The following is a 21,284-nucleotide window of genomic DNA, read 5'->3' as shown; positions in this document are numbered from 1 at the left end:
GCCTGATCTTCTGTTCTAATATTGGTTATTCAGTCTGAATGATATCGCCTGGTTGTATTAACTTGTTGTAGAAAGCACAATTGCAATGAATCTGGTTGTGTATGTACGTGCTGACTTAGCGTTCATGGTAGCACGGTGAGGTGGGCATTGTTCCTGAAGGAAGGCCAGATGGGCAAGTCGGGGCTTAGATACGAGACTTCTGGACAGTCACTGCTGATCACTGCTGGAGATCAGGCCTGTCTGACTCCTGTACCCCGAACTCTTCTTAACACACGAACGAGCAACTGTCAAGAGTCGGTGCTCGAGTGTGATATGGCCTGTGGTGTTTGTCTCTCAGCCTTGCTTTGGCTGGGGGTAACAGGGCAACAGCTCCCTCCCTCGTATGGCTGCCTGGGAGTCCCAGGAGAACCCACTGATACCGTTTATAAATGCCGGACATCGAACGTTCTCCTTGGTACCAGCACATCTGGAATCGGACAGTGCAGTTAGATTCTCGTCCAGCAAACCTGTACAGGAGTGTGTGAACTCTGCATTTGCTTCTCCCGGACAAAGGTGAATTCCTGGTCACTTCTGGATGGCAACAGGTGTGGCCTCAGGAGCAGCACGGAGACAGGCACCCGGGTGAAGGAAGAGCATCTGCAAGAGGGGTTGGGGAACATGACAGACACACGTGCGGGTTCAGCTATTACCGTGGGAGGTGGGGGGGGGGGTTGGGTAAGACCAGATTTTCTCATTGTTGCCCCTTTCTGTAAAGGACCCTGAATTGACTTCTCTGTGGCTCCTCGCGCCTCCTTGTCAGGTTGGAGGAGACTGCTCCCCTGGCTCAGGCCCTGCTTGCGGTGAGACAGAAGCTGCTGTTGCATGCTCTGCCCTCCCTGTGACGTCCTCTGTGCTGTTCTCCTCCGGGAACAGTCCTGCCGAGCAAGCTTGGACTCTGCTCCCTTCTGCCCTTGGATTTTATGTGTGGAAGGCTTGTGTTCTTTCCTGGTTTTTGATGATGCTGAGCAATGTTTTTGCAAGGGTCACACGTGCCCATACAGGGAGAAGCCCCTTTGCAACTTTAACATCTTGACGCTCTCAAGCAGAGCTTGCTATCGAAGTTGACAGCCTCCTGTGTTTTTGTTTTGGCAGAAACTGAATTTCAGTCCTAGGACAGCTTTAGCACACTTGATCCTAGCTCTTCTCTCTCACTGCTCCCCTCGTGTGTGGCAGAAATCATATGCCCTGAAGTTTACCAGTCCCTTCATTTGAAAATCAGTTAATGTATGCGATCCTCATGAGAATTTTACTTTCTATAAAAGCAATCGCAAAGACTGGGTTTTGTGAAACCAGTGTTTTATGTGTATATTAATTGCACTCACAATAAGCTCTGCTTTCTAAATATTTCATGTTTCAGGTTAGCACTGGAATCATGCCCTGGAATAGTTTTGCTTTTCTGCTTTTATTTTTGGCTAAGGTAAAGTTGAGAACATTGTGATATTAGGTGTAGTGAGCCCTTTTAGTTTCTTCTATGTCTGTTTTCCTTTAAGCCAAAACCAGCAGACGGATACCAGTTTGTGAGCACCTGGCATCTCCCGGGCCTTTCCTGGGTCTTCCCTCTGCTGTCTCGTCTCGTGGACAGAGCAGTCATTCATGGAAGGTGAATCTGAGAATCTGTGCGTGGAATTAAGTAAATGTCATAGCTCTCTTCTGTGACGAACTGAATCACATTAAGCCCGGTAAATTGTAACAGCGGGTTTTGCACATACAAAGCATTGAACACCAGGACAGGTAACCAGGCTGCGACGCTTCTGGTCCTGCACAAGACCTCCAGTATCACAGCACATTTAACAAATTGGCAGCATTGAGTGTTTGAAAACGTCGTGTATGTGCCATGTCCGTGATTTTGGAGGGCCTGGAAAAACACCTCTGTGGTTATAGCAATCTTGATCAATGGGAGCTTAAGGTTAGTACTGGGGCAGACTGTGTTTTAAAGAATTAAGGTCTCTAGAGCATGTTTCAGTTTTCCCATGAAGAAGAAAGATGTTAGCTGTTCTTTCCTGGACTGTGGCTATCAGAGTGCCCCACCACGGTCACTCACATGTTTACTTCATTTCCGTTAGCCAGGCTGGGCTTGGGCCAGAATATTTGGTTGTCAAATGTCATATGAGGCTGAGGAACTGTTTTCTGCTTCATCGTTGGCATATGGAAATGCTGTTTTTCAAAGCATACTCTACTTTCTCATTTGTGTTTATATAAAATAATGGAATGGTTATTTTAACTGTGCAGTTTCCTATGCTTGATTATTTAATTGCAGAAAGATAACGGTTTTATTTTGCTAAAATCTGTGCTAGGAATTGTGCAAAATCTTTGTGAAATGCCCAGTTTACTAGCTTAAGTTATAGATCTTTGTATAGAAAAGAAAAAGCCTATTGCTACAAGGAGCATTGTCTTTATCGATGCAAAAAGCTTTAGGCTTATTGGCCGTGTAGTCAGTAAAATGCATCAGAACGTGGTGAACATTGAGAAAAGCATTGAAGTTTTAAAATGTGCCATGCAGTTTTCTTCAACTCCCTTGCAAGATACTTAATTTGAATAAAAGACCGAATAAAGTGTTCCCATTGAGGAAAGGGGCAGGAGGACTGTTGAGAATGTGTTCTGAATCTGAGCAGTCCTGCCACGCTCGTCTGTGATGTGGTGGTGTCCATGGTACCACTTTTACAGAACTTTAAGAATGCTACTTCTGTGAATAAAATACATTTATTCTTAGCATTTCAGTTTTGAGAAGTGTAAAACGTGTTAATGGTTTCTTTCCCTTACAGAATTTACTACTTCTTAAAAAAAAAAAAAAAAAAAAATGCCGACAAGACTCTGAAGCACATTAATCACTTAAAAAGAAAAGAAAAAAAAAGGGCCAGGCGTGATGGCTCACGCCTGTAATCCCAGCGCTTTGGGAGGCCGAGGTGGGTGGATTGCTTGAGCCTGGGAGCTTGAGACCCAGGAAACAAGCCTGGGCAACCTGGTGAAATCCCACTTCTACTGAAAACACACAAATTAGCTGGGCGTGATGACTGCACACCTGTTGTCCCGGCTACTCCAGAGGCTGAAGAGAATGGCTTGAGCCTGGGAGGCGGACCTTGCAGTGAGTGGAGATCACGCCCTTGCTGTCAAGCCTTGTTGACAGTTTGGACGCTGCCTGAAAAACACCAACGATAATAACGTATGGGTGAACTGCCCGGCTGCTCTGTCTAGAGTAGAATAAATCCAATTACGTTTTTGTCTTTTATTAGCATTGAAATCTTCTTAATCATCCCTTTGTTTTCATTACATTGTAGCAATATATTGCTGTTTAGAGTCTGGAACAAGTAGACTTCTCTGGATCAGGTTCTTACTGGATTACTAAAACTTAGAATGATTTTTCCCCTCCTTGGATGTGACTTATAGAACTTTGCCTTTTGAGGTGATGTGCTGCATTTGATAGCGGACACAGGAACGCCCGAAGAATTCACTTACGGGGCTAAAACGTACGTGCTTTGTAGTGTTTCCCTCCTAGAATGAAAACGGTACCTCTCATTTGGGGGTCGATGATGCTATTTGCTGAAAACATTTTAAATTTTATTTATTTTAATTTTTTGAGACAGAGTCTTGCTCTGTCGCCCAGGCTGGAGTGCAGTGGCACGATCTCGGCTCACTGCAAACTCTGCCTCCCAGTTTCACGCCATTCTCCTGCCTCAGCCTCCTGAGCAGCTGGGGACTACAGGTGCCCGTGACCACGCCTGGCTAATTTTTTTATTTTTGGTAGAGGCGGGGGTTTCACCATGTTAGCCAGGATGGTCTCGATCTCCTGACCTTGTGATCCACCTGCCTCGCCCTCCCAAAATGCTGAGATTACAAGCGTGAGCCGCCGCACCTGGCCAAAAACATGTTTCTTTATTGCCTCAGTCCTCAGTTGGGTAGTCTGTTCTTTGTAGGACATTTAGGGAGCGCGGGGACATCTTGAGTCTTGAAAGGCGTGCTCTGTGAGATGGGAATCTTCCGGCTGCTTATTTAGGGAATCCTGCTGGCTGTCATTGACCGGAGAGCGCAGTTTCCTGGCTGCGCTGGTCTTTGAGGGGAGGGAGACTGAGGGGTCATTTTCCCACCTGGACCAACGTGTTTCTTAAACCTGGTTTGTGTATCATTTGAATCTTTTTAAGAAGCAAAAGCCACATCTGTGACTTTCAGATGTGGAAGTCATGTTAAAAATATATATATATATTGGCTACTATGAAGAAGTTTTGTCCTTGTGACCTGTGAATACAGTCACGGGAGAGCAGAATGTTCACGGTGTGGGTGCTTACAGTGTACATGTAGAGTCACATTCTTCACAGGTATTACGTTGAAAAGTGACAAATAAGAGAGAGAGATTTTCTTCATTACAACCTCGGTAAGAAGCTGGCAACACTCTTGTTTTTGGAGGGGTGTGAAGGGAATATTGAGAAAGTGTCATCAACATTAGACTCGCCCACTCTGGAAATCCTGTGCCGGCTGGAGTGAGGATCCCGTGGTGGAAAGATGCACCCCTCTGCCCGGGAGTTGAATCTTTGTGGCGCTCAGAATGTACGGTTCATCTCTATATAAAGGCAGAGTGTGAAACGCCGTGGAGGCTGAGAGAAGAGATGTGGTCAGCAAGTATGAATGAGACGTTTGGGGCTTGTTAGCACCTGGCGTGTGTGCAGCAAGCTTTGCTATCTGCACACGTGCGATCCTCAGAACACTGGTGTGTGGAGCCGTAGGGCTTCGAGGGCCCCAGCTGCTGGCGGGCTGAGGATTTCCCTGTTACCACCAGGAGAACCGTGATTTTGAAGGCTGTCACTCAATCCCAAGTCCCGGAAGGGGCTCCTTTCAGAGAGGAAAACACCCCTAGAGCCTCGGGCAGAATTCAGTGATTTTTCTTATAATGTTGCTTAGATTTCGCAAACATGAAACCAAGAACATATTTCAGAATGCTTATGGTTCTTTTGTAACCATGGAAACAAAGTAATTTGCAGTCGACGGACAGTTTGCGGAAGCTGAACTGCCTACAGCATGAGCACGGCGCTCTCCCTACCGCCCTGGGCCTTGCTCCGGTTTGCTGGGGAGGCTTGGCAGGGCCTCTTGGCTGGGATACTTCTCTCATGTCCCATGTTGCTACCCCTGGTCACAGCCATACTCCTGGGCACCTGCGCCGTGAGGACACTGGAGTGGACACGGAGCCACGGGGGAGCGGTTGGTCATGAGGTGGCATCCACATGGTCCGAAATAGGTTTCTGTTCATTAAGAATGATCATTGCAATAAAAACAGAGTGAAAGAAAACCCTCTACTGACCTGAGAATGCGTCAGCTGAGTTGGATGGGGAAGTGCAGTGAGGAAGAGTTGGATGGGGAAGTGCAGTGAGGAAGGTGAGGGCTGAAAGGAAATGTGGGAGGGAGAGGAAAGGAGAGAAGGGAAGTGAAAGGGGGAGGGAGGATGGGAGCGAAGACGGAGATGGAGGAGGAAGAAGAGAGAGGGCGGTGGGCAGGAGCCAGGGAAATGAGTCCCAGAGCCGGTTCCTGACCGTCGTGGGTGCGTCAGAGCTGATCTTCCAGGAGAGGCGGCCTGGGAGGGCTGACCCTTAGGAAGTGAGGGCCAGGGGGAGCTGGTTTTTTGGCCCTCAGCGGGGCTGTTGCTGACCTGAGATGCAGTCGATGGTTATCCCGAAAAGGTCGTGTGCATAGTCACCGTTTGCTGCCAGGTTGGAGAGAGAAATGCTCCTCCCCATGGGTTCTTTCTATTTTGTGGATTTTTCCCAGTTTACCTGAGCAGCCTGTCAGTGGAAATATTAGGGATTACTAACATGTCTCCATTCTACAGAGCAGTCGGCCAGCTTTGGATCCTGTAGTTGTTGGGGGCACCATTCCCGTCCTTTCAGTGCCGGCCCAGCGTGGAAGCCGCAGCCCGAGGCGCTGGGAAACCTGCGGGGTTCTCGCTGCCGGGGTTCTGATGGGAGTCGTGCGCTGGAAGAAAGATGTCCTTAGGGCAGAGCCTGGCGAGGAGGGGGTGCTGCTGTTGCAGCAGTACATGGAATTTCAAATGACGAATGAAACAAGCTTTTAATTATGACCAGAACTCTATGCTCTGCGTTCCTTCAAATGGAAACGTTGTGCTGAAATGAATTTGCTGTTAATCGGTTGCCTCATGCAAGACGGAGGGCTGGGAGCAAAGTAGAATGTGGACTTATCTACAAAGCTTCCTCCTCTCAGACTATTATCAGTTGGATGGTGCTACACAGGAATACATGAGAATTTGTGTGAGAAAGGTGATGGGTGCAGACCTGTGTGACCGGCAGGTGTGGGGGGAGGTTTGAGAGAAGCTTTTGGCTGAGTGGTGTCAGGTGCAGGTGCTGAAGTGTGATGTCTGTCTGGATGGAAGAGCACACACGCCTCTGGGCTGCGGGAAACAGATAAAGGAGGAGGTGGACAGACGTGAGTCGTGTCTGAGGAATGGTAGCAATTCAGACAGACCCAGGATCAGGCTCCCACGGGGGAGAAGTGGACATCAGGACCCAGGGAGCGTGGGGCGGGGGTCATGCCCAGGCCTCTGCGGGTCTTGCTCTTGTGTCAGCAGGGCCCTGTGCTTGCCCTCCTTAAAACTTTCGTGATCCATAAAATGGGCACGACAAAATCCACCTTGTGACACTGAAGCTTAAATGAGATGATGTACATGGTGTCTTCCTTCCCTTCCTGACACATCCTAGACTCACAGCTATGGTAGCAGCGACAGACTGGATGGAATGCTGGAGCCGCTTTGCGCCTGGTGAAGCCACATGGATTTGTGCGGTGCTGGCAACTGTCTCTGAAAGCCTTTGATCAGGGCAGTGGCAGTCTCGAGTGGCTCTTGGCATACTTCAGTCTGTGGAGTGCAAGGTTGACTGGAGATTTGAGGCCATTGATACTATCCAGGGGTGAGCTGATGGGGCCCTAAAACATGGGGGAAGGCCGTGAGGACTTGGCTGCCAGAAACATTGTAGATTTCTGGCTTCGAGAACTTGCTGACTTATGGACATAGGAAGGTAAACCCAGATGGCTCCAAAATTGTAAGTCCAGAAGAAAGGTGGGAGGGTACAATTGCTGAGTAGGTCATGGTTGCCCTGTCCCTTTCTTTCTGGCCATCGTTTCTCCTCCCTCCCCCTGCCTTTGTGGGCTGGAGGGCCTGAGCCTGCACAGCGGTCTATTTCATGGTGACGATGGCCGATTATTACCCTGCAGTAAGAAGTCTCTCCATTTTATTTGGCAGCAGTAGTTAAATAAATTTAAGGAGTGATGGTGTAGTAGTATTTGTTTTGTTTTTGCTTTTTTTTTTTAAAATGTCATTTAAGTGAATGTTATTTCCAATTTCACTGATCACTTTGAGAGGCCAAAATATGCTTTGATTTGTTATTTTGTGTTTGAGCTAGTTTATTGCCTCACAGGAATGCCAATTATTCTGTTGTCACACATCATTAAGTAGCTCAAATTGTGTTACTATAATACTTAGCTGAATTACCTCCCTTATTTTGGCTTTTAAAAATCTAAAATCTGTGTGAAACACAGGATGGTGCATCTCCATTGAGGGTTGTTGAGAAGTGTGACTTTTCCTGGCATGCTTGAAAATCAGTGACATTATTTTATAGAAACACTTTGTAACTGACTCCAAAACTAGAAGCTCCTGTAAAGGGCAGGGTAGGCAACGTGTTATGCTTTGAGGGCCACAGAAGTCTCTGCATATATTTCTTTTGTGAAAACTTCAAAGTGTAAAAATCACTTCTGGTTCCCTGGCCAAGGCTCGGTCGGGGATCGTGGTTTGGAGACCCTTGACAGCAGCTTAGCTGAAATCTGGTCTCCCATGCGGTGAGCAGGAGCCCACCTCATTGCTTCAGCCAGGAAGATGCTGCCCTCATGCTGGAATTTACTTCAAACAAACTTGAAAGCTCTGGCACGGCTGCTCATTTCCATACTGTTGCAGGCTATGTAAAATACGGAGCATGCCTTGGCGTTTTGATTTTGTTACTCCTCTTGAACGGCTCTGAGATGGCTCATCGCGAGTTAGACACTTCCAGAAATGATCAAGCAGAGCTGCAGTCATCTTGCAGATCAAGTGAAGTTTTTTCTGAAAGCTTGTTACAGGCTTAAATTTCTGATCCCGTTCCATCCACTGATCTTGTATGATTGGTTTCTTTTTGCACCCATTTGGGCTGTGAATCGTCTCCCCACCGTGGTATAACTTTAGCTCTGATTTCATGCATAAGCTGGTATCCTCACTCCTCTTCTGCGAGGAGAAAGCGCTGCAGGTCCTGCCTGGTTTCCGTCCCCTCCCTGCACGCGGATGGATTGGGAGGTATTTGTGGTGTGTGAACTTGCTACCCCTAGAGGCTCCTTGTTCACTCCCCTGGATCATACTCCTCCCTACTCCCATAGACTGTACTCCTCCCTCGTGGTTCATTCCCCAGACCTCATTCCTCCCTCCTCCTTCCTGGCTCACTCCCCTGGACCACACACCTCCCTCCTGGTTCACTCCCTGGACCACACACCTCCCTCCTGGTTCACTCCCTGGACCACACTCCTCCCTCCTGGTTCACTCCCCGGACCACACTCCTCCCTCCTGGTTCACTTCCTGGACCACATTCCTCCCTCCTGGTTCACTCCCTGGGTCGAACTCCACCCTCCTCCCTCCTGGTTCACTGCCCTGTGTCCCCACGCCTCCCTCCTGGTTCACTGCCCTGGGCCCCCACGCCTCCCTCCTGGTTCACTGCCCTGGGCCCCCACGCCTCCCTCCTGGTTCACTGCCCTGGGCCCCCACGCCTCCCTACTCTCCTGAGCCGCATTCCTCCTTCCTGGTTCACTCCCCTGGGTCCCCACTCCTCCCTCTTTTGGGGGCTTGGTAGTTTCTGCTGTGCTTGTTCCAGCACGATAAGGCTGAGTGGCAGCTCCAGGGCTGTGGCTGCTCACGCAACTGTGGCATTAGTGCAGAGAACTGCGGGGATGCAGCTGCCCTTGCTGTGATGCTTCAAGTGTCATAGTCGATATGGGAAACTGGGTGTGATGTGGATGTCCCAGAAAGGGACAGGAGCCTCCCCTCAGCCTCTGTCAAACACTTCTCAGCCAGGCGTGGTGGCTCATGCCTGTAATCCCAGCGCTTTGGGAGGCCGGGGCGGGCGGATCACCTGAGATCAGGAGTTGGAGACCAGCTTGGCCAATGTGGTAATTTTTGACGCATTAAGGATTAAGGAAAATGACTCACACTCGTTTGCCTTGCTTTATAATTGACGATTGGTGTAGCCCAGTAGTGTGAACTTGTTAAGCAAGCATTCTTACCGAAAGACTAATCTTTAAAACTCTCTTCCTCTGGACACGTCTTTGGCTGCTGTAATCAAATGCAATATAATCAGCACTGGTTAATGGCTTTCCTTGCTGGGCTAACAAATGCTCCTCAGAAACATTGGTTTCTTGTTATTTTCATTTATAAGTATGTTTTAAGCCTTCTAATTTTTCTAGCTTTCCTGCGAGTTGGGAATAACTGTGATGGGTGCTTAGTTTGGGATGTTGACGTACACTCTATGCCCAGCTACTATGCCATTGTGTGAACACTGATTTGTCACTTTCTCATGAAGACTGATTTCACCTAGTTTGGTAAATTCTATTAATTTTAAGGAAGGGGGTGGAATGCAACTGCTGTTAGGAGGCTTTTTTAAGGATCGAGGAAATGTTGCCATGATTATTACCATTACAGAAGGAACATAAAAACACGTGCTGCCTTCAGTCATGATGAATCTGTAAGTCCGCATCTGTGACTGCAGAAAACGGCAGCCCCAAATCTTAAAATCGTGTGGATGCACCAAGTCCATCTGCAGGGCACTGTGGAGCAGCCTGCGTTAGCCGAAGGTGGCCCACAAGCCCTGAGGGATGGTGTCTGAGTTATGATAAGGCTCTGACTTGGGATTAAACATGCCTCCAAATACTGTGATATTCTAAACAAAGACACGATACTGCCCAGGGAGCCCAGTGGACACCTGTAGGCAGTGTAGGTGAGAAAAGGCTCCAAGGAAGAAGCTCATCTAGGAGGATTCTGTAAGGCAGTAGACACATCAATGTTCACATAGGAGTGTTGAGCTATATTCATTCCTTTTAAGCAGCCAGGCTTGTGTGTGTTTTCAGGGGCACTCACATGGCGCCCCTTTCACCCTCACTGCTGGTCAGGTGAGGTGTTCAAGACTAGCCTGACCAACAAGGTGAAATCCCATCTGTACTTAAAAATATAAAAAATTAGTCGGGCGTGGTGACAGGCGCCTATAATCCCAGCTACTCGGGAGGCCGAGGCAGAAGAATCACTTGAACTCGAGAGGCAGAGGTTGCAACAAGCCGAGATTGAGCCACTGCACTTCAGCCTGGGTGACAAAGGGAGACTCTGTCTTAAGAAAAAAAAGATTTTAAAAAACCCTACATGCCCCTAGTTGCTTCTGTAGGAGACGGCATGTTCCCAAAGGTAGACTTTGTGTTGAGGACTCTGCAGCGTCAGGCTGGAGATAGTCTCCCTTCCTAGCAGCGTGGGCCCCTGGGCTGCTCTTCTACCAGAAGGGATGGTGGCATCTCTGGGAGGTATCTGTGGACTCAGATCTGTGTGGATTAGTGACTTGTGTTACTCACAGATACATAATTTTATGGGTAAATGAATACCTGGACTGGCTGCAACTTCAGGACGAGATTCGGAAGTAGGGAGTGAAAAGTGACGACGGAACCCTGGGCTTGTCTTGCCGCCCCAAGGCCCCGATCGGGGCGCCTTCTCATCTGAAGTCCCAGCACGAGGTCAGGGTGGCCTTCCCCTCTGAAGCCCCCAGCAAGTGATCGGGGCATCACTCCCCTCTGAGGCCCCAGAACCTGGTCGGGGCGCCCCTCCCTTCTGAATCCCCCAGTACCTGGTCGGGGCGCCCCTCCCTTCTGAATCCCCCAGTACCTGGTCGGGGCGCCCTTCCCTTCTGAATCCGCCAGTACCTGCTCGGGGCGCCCCTCCCTTCTAAAGCCCCCAGACCCTCCTGGCCGTTTGGTGCTGCTTCTCCAAATGCTGCCCTTGGCTGTTTTCCAGGAGTCACCTGCACCCGAGCAGGCTGCCTGTTTCACTTCTCAGATCTGGGGTGTCGGTGAAGCTCATTTATCTTGTCTTCCTCCTCATGTGCCATATCTCACCTATTGTCTGTCAGAGTTCGTGTGAGTACGTGTTGTGCGTTCTTAGGCTGTAATCGGTGCTTAGGTGACAAGAACGTCTTAGAGCAATGGACTGTCTGCTCTAAAGGACGCTGTGGATGAATCGAGACACGGTTTACTTGTGGGGTTTAAATTTCCTGGGTGTTGGAGGCAATTGGGGAAAAAAAGTCTAAAAAAGCCCCTGGGGATGAGGAAGGCAATAATGAAAAAAATTACTCTATACACACTTAGCAGTGGATTTAATTTGTAGGTGAATTTTGCATTTTGGGAACTACTAAAGCTACTGTTTGTAGGGATTCCTTGATGAGCTTCTTGTTTTCTGTCAAGTGGAAGGTAAATTGGATCGGTTTTGTCTTTAATTCTGACTGACTAGGATCTACTTTCTTTTTCCCCCCATTCACGTTAGGGTGGGGATTGGACTAGAAGAGCTATAGGATCTCTTTATTTCTGATCTTAAATGAATTTTTTCTTTACTCACTTTTTTTTTTTTTTTTTTTTTTTTTTTTGGTGAGCTGCTATTTTTTCCTTTAATGCACTGTTCTTTGGTTTGGGAAATGTGGTCTATTTGTATCGTGCTTTAAATGTACACAATGGTTCTAAATTGCTATTTTTCGTTAAAGTTAGATATAACATCTTAATTAAAATGTCATCTAAAAATCAGGCACAATCTGAGGCCTGGAGACCCCTCTTGTCACTTCCAGCCATGTCTCCTTCCCTGGCCACGTTGCCTCTGGCCACATCTCCTCCCCGCACCACACCGTGTTATCCCCACAGCACGTCACCTCTGGCGACATCAACTCCCTCCTGGCCACATCACCTCTGGCCTCACTGCCTGCCTGCCTCCCTCCCTCCCTCCTGGTGGCCTCCGTGGCTCCTGCTGCCTGCCCTCCCGTGGGTGTGTTCGAGGCTCTTTCCCCATTTTCTGCTCCTGAGTGGGTCTCGGGGCCTGGATGTTTCAGAGGATGCAAGTTTCTTCCCTTCCAGCCACGGGTCTCTAAGCGACAAGTCCAGAGAGGGCACTAAGCTCTCCTTACCCACCTGGGGGCCCCGAGCCCTGACCGCCGACCACCAGGGCTTTTCTGTAGGGTGTGGGGCAGACTCATGCGTGAATTGGGCTAAAAAGGTGCTTCCAGGAATCCTTGTTTTAAGTGCACTGGAGCAGAGCTGGGGAGCGGGGACCACCTGGTTTGCTGAGAAGTTGGTCCTGATCACAGCCGATGAGTCAACATAAGCACCTCCTGAATGAAGCATTCCACAGACTGATTTTACACATGACAGTTGTGATGGCTGGAAAAGCCTTCACACAATGAGAGAGTTTGAGCTGCATTTGAAGGAAGAACAGGTCCCTGTAGGTGGAAATGAAAGATAAGGGTGATCCAAGCCCTCAGCAGCAGCGGGGGTGGGGTGGTGCAGACTCCCCATGGATGGTGGGCATGGCTGAAATGCAGGAGAGGGCAGGGGTGCGAAGCAACAGCAGGGCGGCATTAAAATTCCCCTGCAGAGAGGGGACGTGACTGAGATACTATCACATGTATACAACTGAGAGATGATTTGAGAATGATTTCTGGGAGCCTGTGGGAAGAGCACGTGGTCATCATCAGTTCTGGGGATCTCTTTATGAAGTGAAGGAGCCGTGCCTCTGCCTATCTTGTGAGCTGTTAAGATCAAATCGGATAATCTTCAGTGAGCCTTGTAAATGCTAAAGCTTATGACAGGCTGTTCCATCCCCCTTGTCTTCACCCTCCTTTCCTCCTCGGAAACGTGAACCCTGCTGGGTACCTCATTATCTGCCTGGCTTCCTCATCCATAACGTGAGCCCTGAGTACTTGCTGGGTATCTCGCTGTTCACCTTCCTTCCTCAGTAACATGAACCCTGAGTATTTGCTGGTACCTCGCTGCCTGCCGTACAGCTGGTTGTATCCTTCTCAAACGCACTTAGCTGGCACATAAGCGGAAGTGCTCGCCGGGCTTTGGGAGGGCTTTCTGACATGTGGGTGCCTGCTTTTCCCTGTTAGGCTGGAGCTGCAGGAGCCCTCCTAGACCAGACAGAGGACCAAGGCTGTGGCCTCGGGGTGGGGGCTGTTGGAGCTCGCTGGGTTTATTGTGTGGGTGAGAGCAAACTTCAGTCCCACTGCGGCATCGGGATTCAGGGTTCCTTCTGGAATGTTTTGAGTGAGAAACAGGAAGTGTGCACAGGTGCGTCTTCTGCGGATTTTATGGTTATCTTGGGAGAGCACTGGTGCCTCTGAGCTATGAACCTGCAGAACCACTTCTTCCACTAACGGCCGCCTTTATAGAAAGAATGACTTACAAACGATGCCACTTCAGATGGAGGTATTTGCAGGTGTGGCCTGAAAAATGAACAAAATGACTTTCATCTCAAGGAAAGTACCTCACATTATTCCCAATGATAGACATTTGAGCTTTCCAATGAGTATTAAAATATAAAAATCTTGTGTCCACCACTTTCTCATGTGATCAATGGTGATATTGATGTGTTTTTGTTTGTTTTTTGATATAGAACGAAATGTGGAAGTTGCTCATAATTATGAACCAGTGTTTTCTAACCAATGTGTGATTACAAAATCGTGTGCTGGTAAAAGCCATTCAAGTGCAGGACGGACCAGTTGACTCAGAAGGAATTGGGGCAGAAAGGCCCGTCGACCAGAGCGCAGTCTCTGCGTTGCAGACAGCCTGTGCGGAAGTGCCACTTGTTACATTTGGCAGCAGAGAATACTTAAAATGATCTGAAAACACAATGAAAATACTGCTTCCTACTTGTATATCAGCGTGGGGTCGGACATCTTTCATAAACTTCAGCCACGGCTCTGTAGCCCACTGAACGCAGATGCAGGCATGAGAATCCTGCTGTCTGAGGTGCAGGGATGTTAGGTGTTTTCACAGCAGCACAAACTGTTGCCACGCTGCTGCTTATTTTGGAAAATGGTTTCTTCTTGAAGACTGTGTTAAGATGTAATGACTTTATCGTTGTAAAATAAACTAAATTGTTTTATTTTTTATTTTTATTTTTTTGAGACAGATTCTTACTCTGCCACCCAGGCTGGAGTGTAGTGGTGTGACCTTAGCTCACTTCAACCTCTGCCTCCTGAGTTCAAGTGATTCTTGTGCCTCAGCCTCCCTAGTAGCTGGTACTACAGGTGTTCGCCACCATGCCAGGCTAATTTTTGTATTTTAGTAGAGATGGGGTTTCGCCATGTTGGTCAGTGCAGTCTTGAACTCCTGACCTCAAGTGATCCACCTGCCTCTGCCTCCCAAAGTGCTGGGATTACAGGCATGAGCAGCCACCACTCCCGGCCTGATAAGAAAGCTTTTTTGTGATCTTGAATAAAGTGCAAAGGGTTCCTGAGACCCAAAAATTTGAAAACTACTGGCTTAAACTGAGAAAATTGTCCACGATTTTTCAGTGTATCTTCTAATCTGTTGATGGAGAAAGGACGGTAAGGGTTGCTTTACTTTTTTCCTTTCACAACTCAATGGTGCTGGGACAACTAGGGTATCCACATGGAAAAGGATGGACTGGACCCTTCCTCACCCTACACGCAAAGCTCAAAATGGATCCAGCGTAAGGAGTCGACTGTGAGACCCATTCTGTCAGTCTGCTGGGTACCATAACGGACACCACAGACCGTGCGGCTTAAACAACAGCATCTTATTTCCTTTTTTCTGGAGACTGGAAGCCTGGGATCAAGGTGCGGCCAGTGTTGGATTCTCTGGGGCCTCACCCCATGCTGTGTAGACGGCGTCCTCTCTGTGTCCTCAGAGGTTTGTCTTATGTGCATGCAGCACTGAGGACTGTGTCTAAATTCTCTCAAAAGAATACCAGTCATACTGGATCAGGGCCTACTCTTAAGATCTTATGTGACCTAAATTTCCAAGTTAAAGGCCCTGTACACTTAGGTACAGTGACATTTTGAGTTTCCGGGGTTGTGACTTTAACATGTGAATCTTGAGAGGGGGGATAGTTCAGCCCATGACACCTTTAGGGAAGAATCCTGGTGAAACTGCTACGTTGGATTAGGCAATGTTTCCTTGGCTGAGACGTCTAAAGCTGTAACAAGCAACTGAAGGGAAAAAGACGGGATCAAAATTAAAAATGTTCATTTCAGAGGATACTCTTAAAGTAAAAAGATAACCCACAGAACGGAATACATTATCATGATAAGGACCTGATATCATGAATATATTTAAAAGCTCTTAGTAAAAATCCAATTTAAAAAATGGACAAGGGATTTGAATAGACATTCTCTAAAGAAAGACATATAAATGCCTTAAAAAGCACATGAGATGTTGAGCAGAATTCATCATCTTAGAAATGGAAATCAAAACTACCGTGAGATACCACTTCACAACCACCGGGATGGGTAAAACCCCAGTATTGGACAGGGACATGGTGGTGAATTTGGGAAAACTGAAATCTTGATATATTGCTAGTGGGAGGGGAAGTAAAATGGTACAGTTGATTTGGAAAAGTCTGGCAGTTTCTCAGAAAAGTTAAACATGAAATCACCGTACAACCCAGCAATGTCACTCCTAGGCATACGCCCAAGAAAATTGAAAATATTTTTGCCAAAAAAATCTTATGCAAGAGTCTTCATAGCAGCATTATTCGTAGTAGTAGAAACAGTCCAGGTATCTGTCAACAGGTCACTCACTGTGAGATTCCACTCTCCCTGGACGTGAAAGATGTCAGCACCGAAGGTCACGCACTGTACGATTCTCCTCACAACAGGTGTCCAGAATGGGCAAATCCAGAGAAACGGAAGTCGGCTGGCGATTGCCAGGGGCTGGTGGAAGGAAGGAGCAGGTGCTGACTCTTAATGGGTTCAAGGTTTCTTCGACCCGTGGTGAAAAAGTCCCGGAATTACATACTAGTGGTTGATGTACAGCTTTGAGAATATGCTAAAAAGACTGAATTGTATCCTTTAATATTGGGGCTTTTATGGTTTGTAAATTCCTTTCAATTTCAAAAGGAACTCAAGAACTTCTTTGGTGTTGATATTTGGATTGTGAAAGAGACAGTATCCAAAACAAGTTACTAGGTAACTCGCGTCCCCAGAGTTAAACTTCATTTTCTGAGGATCTTAAAGGAAGTGTTTGAGCCTAGGAGACACAACGATCCTATACTAGATGTTACACCCCATCTTACTGATTTCTATCTCACAGAACCATATTCAGGGAAAACCGACATGTAAACGTGAGCTGAATGCTATGCAGAGACACATTCCTCTTACCCGGATGATCTTTAGTGGTGCAGTAAGAGATGAGGTCATAGCAACGTTAGTTTAGCTAGTTTAATTTCCATGGCAACAGGAATTTGGCACATCGGATGAGTTAGATGTCCCTGCACAGCTCCTAACGGGGTTGCCCATTTCTGTGTGGTGTCTGTGTATATTCTCGCTGTGGAAATAAGTGATAGCACCTGCACAAACACTTGCCCGGAAACGCTCACGAAGCTGGTGAAGGCAGAGGACAGGCGAGAGGGAAGCATGGCTCAGCCCTGGCAAAGAAGATCGTTATTCCGAACGCAGTCAGGTGGAGAGTCTTGCTGCTGGTGTCTGGGAAATGTGTTGTGTTTGCTTCTATCTGAACAGCTGGACCTGAGCGTGTCTGTGCTTTGACATTAAATCTGTACAGTATCCTTGGCAGGGTGTGTATCTCTGTGGCAGAGGACACCCCAGCCACAGCGGATGTCAGCGGCGGTGGCTGGACTCAGGGTCTGTGAATGTTGCGTGATCGAACGTGTTTGGTTCATTCTCAGCTCCTGCCCAGGTGCCTCCCGAGCATCGGGTGCTCTGGCTCCCCAAACCCTTCCCATCTGTGTGTAGCATGACCACCACCTTCCTACCATGTGTTTGTCCTACCATGGCTGCCGTGTCTAACGGGCGCTTTGCTTTCCAGCTACTTTCCTATAATCAAAACCCTTGAGGCCGGGCGCGGTGGCTCAAGCCTGTAATCCCAGCACTTTGGGAGGCCGAGACGGGCGGATCACAAGGTCAGGAGATCGAGATCATCGTGGCTAACACGGTGAAACCCCGTCTCTACTAAAAACACAAAAAATTAGCCGGGCGAGGTGGCGGTGCCTGTGATCCCAGCTACTCGGGAGGCTGAGGCAGGAGAATGGCGGGAACCCAGGAGGCGGAGCTTGCAGTGAGCTGAGATCTGGCCACTGCACTCCAGCCTGGGCGACAGAGCGAGACTCCGTCTCAAAAAAAAAAAAAAAAAACCCTTGAACGACTTTGCCTGCGTTTCAGAGACGATAGGGTACTAGTTTTTCATGATTGCTCTGAGGATTTCCAAAAGCAAATGAAACTTACAGGATGTAAGATATTAGAAGTGACAGTAATTATAGATGAGTTTTCTCAGTGTGTTGATTGTTGTAAAATTACATAGCACTCTATTTTTAAGTGTATGGTTTGGTGGCATTAAGTGTGTTCACACTGTGGTGCCACGATCACCGCCATCCATCTCCAGAACTTCCTGGTCTCCCCACGCTTGAAACTCGGTCTACCCAACACCAGCTCTCCTCCCGCCCCAGCTCTGGGAAGCACTACAGGTTGCTTACAAAATAGGCTTTTTCAGTAAGAGAAGGGGAAGGAAAAGAGCTCTAAAGACTGTCTTGAGATTTGAGGAAGTGTTTTAGGTTTTGCTGTCTGGTCCCCGGTGTAAAGGAACTATTGAAGACATGGGAGGGCGAAGGTCTGTGATCTCAGGAAGTGCTGGGCTGGGCAGCTTTCCCGCTGTGACGGGGGCACTTGCCCTCAAACCCGCCTGAGATAATCTCCTGAGGATGGTGCTGCCTTGTGACAGCTCTGAACTTGGTCTCCTTGAACGTTGCCAAGTACATAAGCTTTGGCGGTTACCGTCTAGTGTCTGTGGGAGACCTAGAATTTGAACATTGTTGACTTTAGAACACACTTGTTTGTATAACACTCTACCTGTTCTCATCAATGTGTTCTCTTTTTTTGCCTTAATATTCTGTGTTGCGGTAGCAGTAGTTGCAGCGGACGCTACTTCTGGTTCATGGTCATTGCCAAACACAAGCTTCTGGAAACCGTGTGAAAAATGAAGGGGAAAGTGCTTTTCTGCAAAGGCCTTTTTTGAATATCTTGTTTTTTTCTGGAATATCTGTTGTGGTGTAAAACGTTTTCATATTTAGGGGTTTGTAACGTGTTTTATACTGGTTAGCTTTGAAACCCCATGTTTTTGCATGTCATGGGGCTACTTTGTCCTGTTATTCTATGATATAGCTGGTTTGCAAAACTATTGGTTATTTCCCTTTTAAAACCAAAGCAACTTACAGATTGAGTGTGATTCCTGTAAGAATTTAATTGTAAAATTGATTTGTGTTCAATAAGCTTACTGGAATGGCTAGATCCGTGGACAAAAAGATAAGAACATGTCAAGTCTCTGGGCCATGAAGGACTTCCAAATAATACACATGATACATAGTAATTTCTTAACAAAAGATTAGATTTAGTGCACAACTATTTAAAACCTCCACATTTTCTATTATAGGCATTCCACAGTGCCCATGGGAGTAGGCTGCAGGACTGCCTATGGAATCCGAGGTCTGTGGGTGTTGAGGTCCCTGCTCTAAAATGGCATCGTGTTTGCATATGACATACGCACATCCTCCTGCAGACAGTCATGTCAGGGTTGCTCGTAACAGCTATACCATGGACATGCCATGGGAGTAGTTGTTTAATGAATAATAAATTCTGAATGCTTAGTACAAACACATTAAAAAATATTCTTGATCTATGATTGGTTGAATCCACAGGCCTGGAACCCCGGGAGAGAGTACAAACTCTAGAAGCAAAACGAACAAAGAACTTGAGGTCAGCAGTGACGGGTGTGGGATCACACTGAATCTCATGTGTTTTGCTGTCTGTGTCACTGTGTCCCGTGTAAACGGGAATCATTTGTCGCTTAAGGTAAAATAGGTAATGGGAAACATTACACAATGGGCACGAAGGCGCGCCCCTCATTACCCCGTGTTACAGCCAAGTTTCTGCCTCCTGGGGAAGGATCTGTTCTGTGGGGAGACTAGACGTTGATGATTTCCGGATGTGTGAAGGGAAACGCCCTCCGAGAAGCGTGGCTTTGGCCGGAGCACATCAGACGAGAGTTAGCGTGGCATGGAGTTTCCACAGTGCCCCTCAGGCCTGCTACTTCTCTCCTCTCCCCACCCCTGGCCCTGACTCTTACCAAGGGAGGAAAGTTCAGCTCCAGTTGAGCCCCGCACAGGGCTGTGGATCTCTAGGGCAGGTGCCACCTTCGCCTGAACAGGCTGTGTCAGAGGAGGGTCTGGCCGTACTTGAGCTGTGAGAGATGCTCTCAGAGATCCAGCATCCTGAAAACCCAGGTGCTGAAGGTTCCTCCTCTTCCACCATCCTGCGGGGAAGGGGGTCTTATCCTGCTTCCCCTCAACCCGAGCTGACTTCTTGTCTGTTCTGTACACCTAGTTTTTCAGAGCAATTATTGTTAATCATCTAGCAGACAAACACCATAAGGTGACAGCCTGGGAGGGTAGAGGGGGCTGGAAGGTAGTTTCCTGAATAACAGCGTTCAGTTTCCTGTTTTGCCATCATTTTACCCAAGGTCCCCAGATAATTGAAATGTTGTCAGCAAAACACCCATTTTTTATTTGTATCTGAGGTCCCCCCCCCTTTTAAGGAATGGGTGCAAACTTTTAACCAGGGACCTGACACAAAAGGATTTCTTTGCAAAGTGAAGGTCGGGGATGGTTGGCATTTGCCATCTGTGACTAGCAGGGACCCAGGCTGCTTCCATTCTGCCGCCTGACTCCTGACCCTCCAGCTCCTGCCCCTGTTCCCACCAGCAGGAAGAGGAGCGGGAAGGTGCCTTTTCCCCTTTAAGGGGATGAGGTGAGAGTTGCACCTGCCAGTTCTCTAGTCCCTGGGGTGATTCTCCAGCATGGGTGGGAGTTGGGTTTGGAGGCCTGAGCCCCGTGAAGCTGGGGTTGCTGTTCCCTGAGCAGCAGGAAACTGGACTCTGGGAAGTGGGGTCAGAGGGTAGCATCCGCAGGAGGGGCCTCTCATCCCATTTGACATCTTCAGTGCAAAAGGGGGTGTGGGATTCATGGTCCATTGACAAATAGAACGTTATTTTTGTGTTGTTTTTTAAGCACATCGAATCCTAATTCCTTTGGCCTTTACTAAAGTGGCGTTTTGTAATTCCACATGATTTCATTGATATACTCGCAGGAGAGAATGCTTCCTGTAAACCAGAAGGATCTCTGAGACGGTTCTCGGCCCATAGAGAGTTAATTTTCCCAAGGTTAAAGACACAGCCTCAGGAGGGGTTGAGGACACACTGCAGCAGCCTCAGGAGGTCCTGGACATGTGCCCAAGGTGTTTGGGGCACAACTTGGTCTTGCACATTTTAGGGAGACGTGAGACATCAATATATTTGAGATGGACGTTGGTTTGGTCCAGGAAGGGAGGGACGGCTCGAAGCGGGGAGGGGTTTCCAGGTCACAGGTAGATCAGACAAATGCGTTTCTGGTGCACCTTTCCAGAGGAAGCAGCCAGATCCGCATTTATCTCCGTGTGCAGATGGGGACTTTGAATTCTCTCCTCTGTCCATGGGGAATTTCCTTGTGGATCGGTTGTGAGGGAGGTACGTGGCTTTTTTTTCCCCTCCCCCCAGTAGCTGTCTCTGTTCGGAAGAGCATGGGAGGCAGGTTTGCTCCAAGCTCTTCCTCACCTTGACGTCCCTTTAGCGTAGTGATTTTGGGGTCCTGAGATGTATTTTCAACTTCATGTTTCTGAACACACTGGCACTCCAAACAGTGTTGTAGGAGGCATCTAACTTACTTAGAAGAAGAATCTATTTGGAAAGACTTGAGCACCTTCGTCCTTGAGAGAACCAAGCCTTTGTTTAGTTTGCTTTGCCCTGAGGCTGTTATGCTGCCCCGGGCTGTGCGGCCTTAGAAAGCTGTGCCCCTCTGAGCTCCTGCCTGTGGAATCTGGTGACTTTGAAGTTAATCCAGCAGCTACATGTTTTGGAAAGCAGATTGCCTCTTA

General features: G+C 48.0%; 1 long non-coding RNA gene across 4 annotated transcripts in view; it reads left to right on the top strand.

Moving 5' to 3' along the window:
* LOC139361154 (uncharacterized) overlaps window positions 1-21,284 on the top strand; it is a 98,272-nt gene that overhangs the window by 12,328 nt on the left and 64,660 nt on the right. For 2 of the 4 annotated variants that reach the window (XR_011618692.1, XR_011618691.1), the window contains exon 1: window positions 15,584-16,767. The exons of the other annotated variants lie outside the window; for them this stretch is intronic. This is a non-coding gene — a long non-coding RNA (uncharacterized lncRNA). Of the gene's footprint in view, window positions 1-15,583; window positions 16,768-21,284 lie in introns of those variants that run through there. 4 annotated transcript variants of the gene reach the window in all.

The sequence above is a fragment of the Macaca nemestrina genome (assembly GCF_043159975.1).
Source record: "Macaca nemestrina isolate mMacNem1 chromosome 11 unlocalized genomic scaffold, mMacNem.hap1 SUPER_11_unloc_3, whole genome shotgun sequence".
NCBI classification, from domain to species: domain Eukaryota; kingdom Metazoa; phylum Chordata; class Mammalia; order Primates; family Cercopithecidae; genus Macaca; species Macaca nemestrina.
The sequence above is the reverse complement of the archived record's forward strand: the minus strand, read 5'-3'. Positions and strand labels throughout refer to the sequence as shown.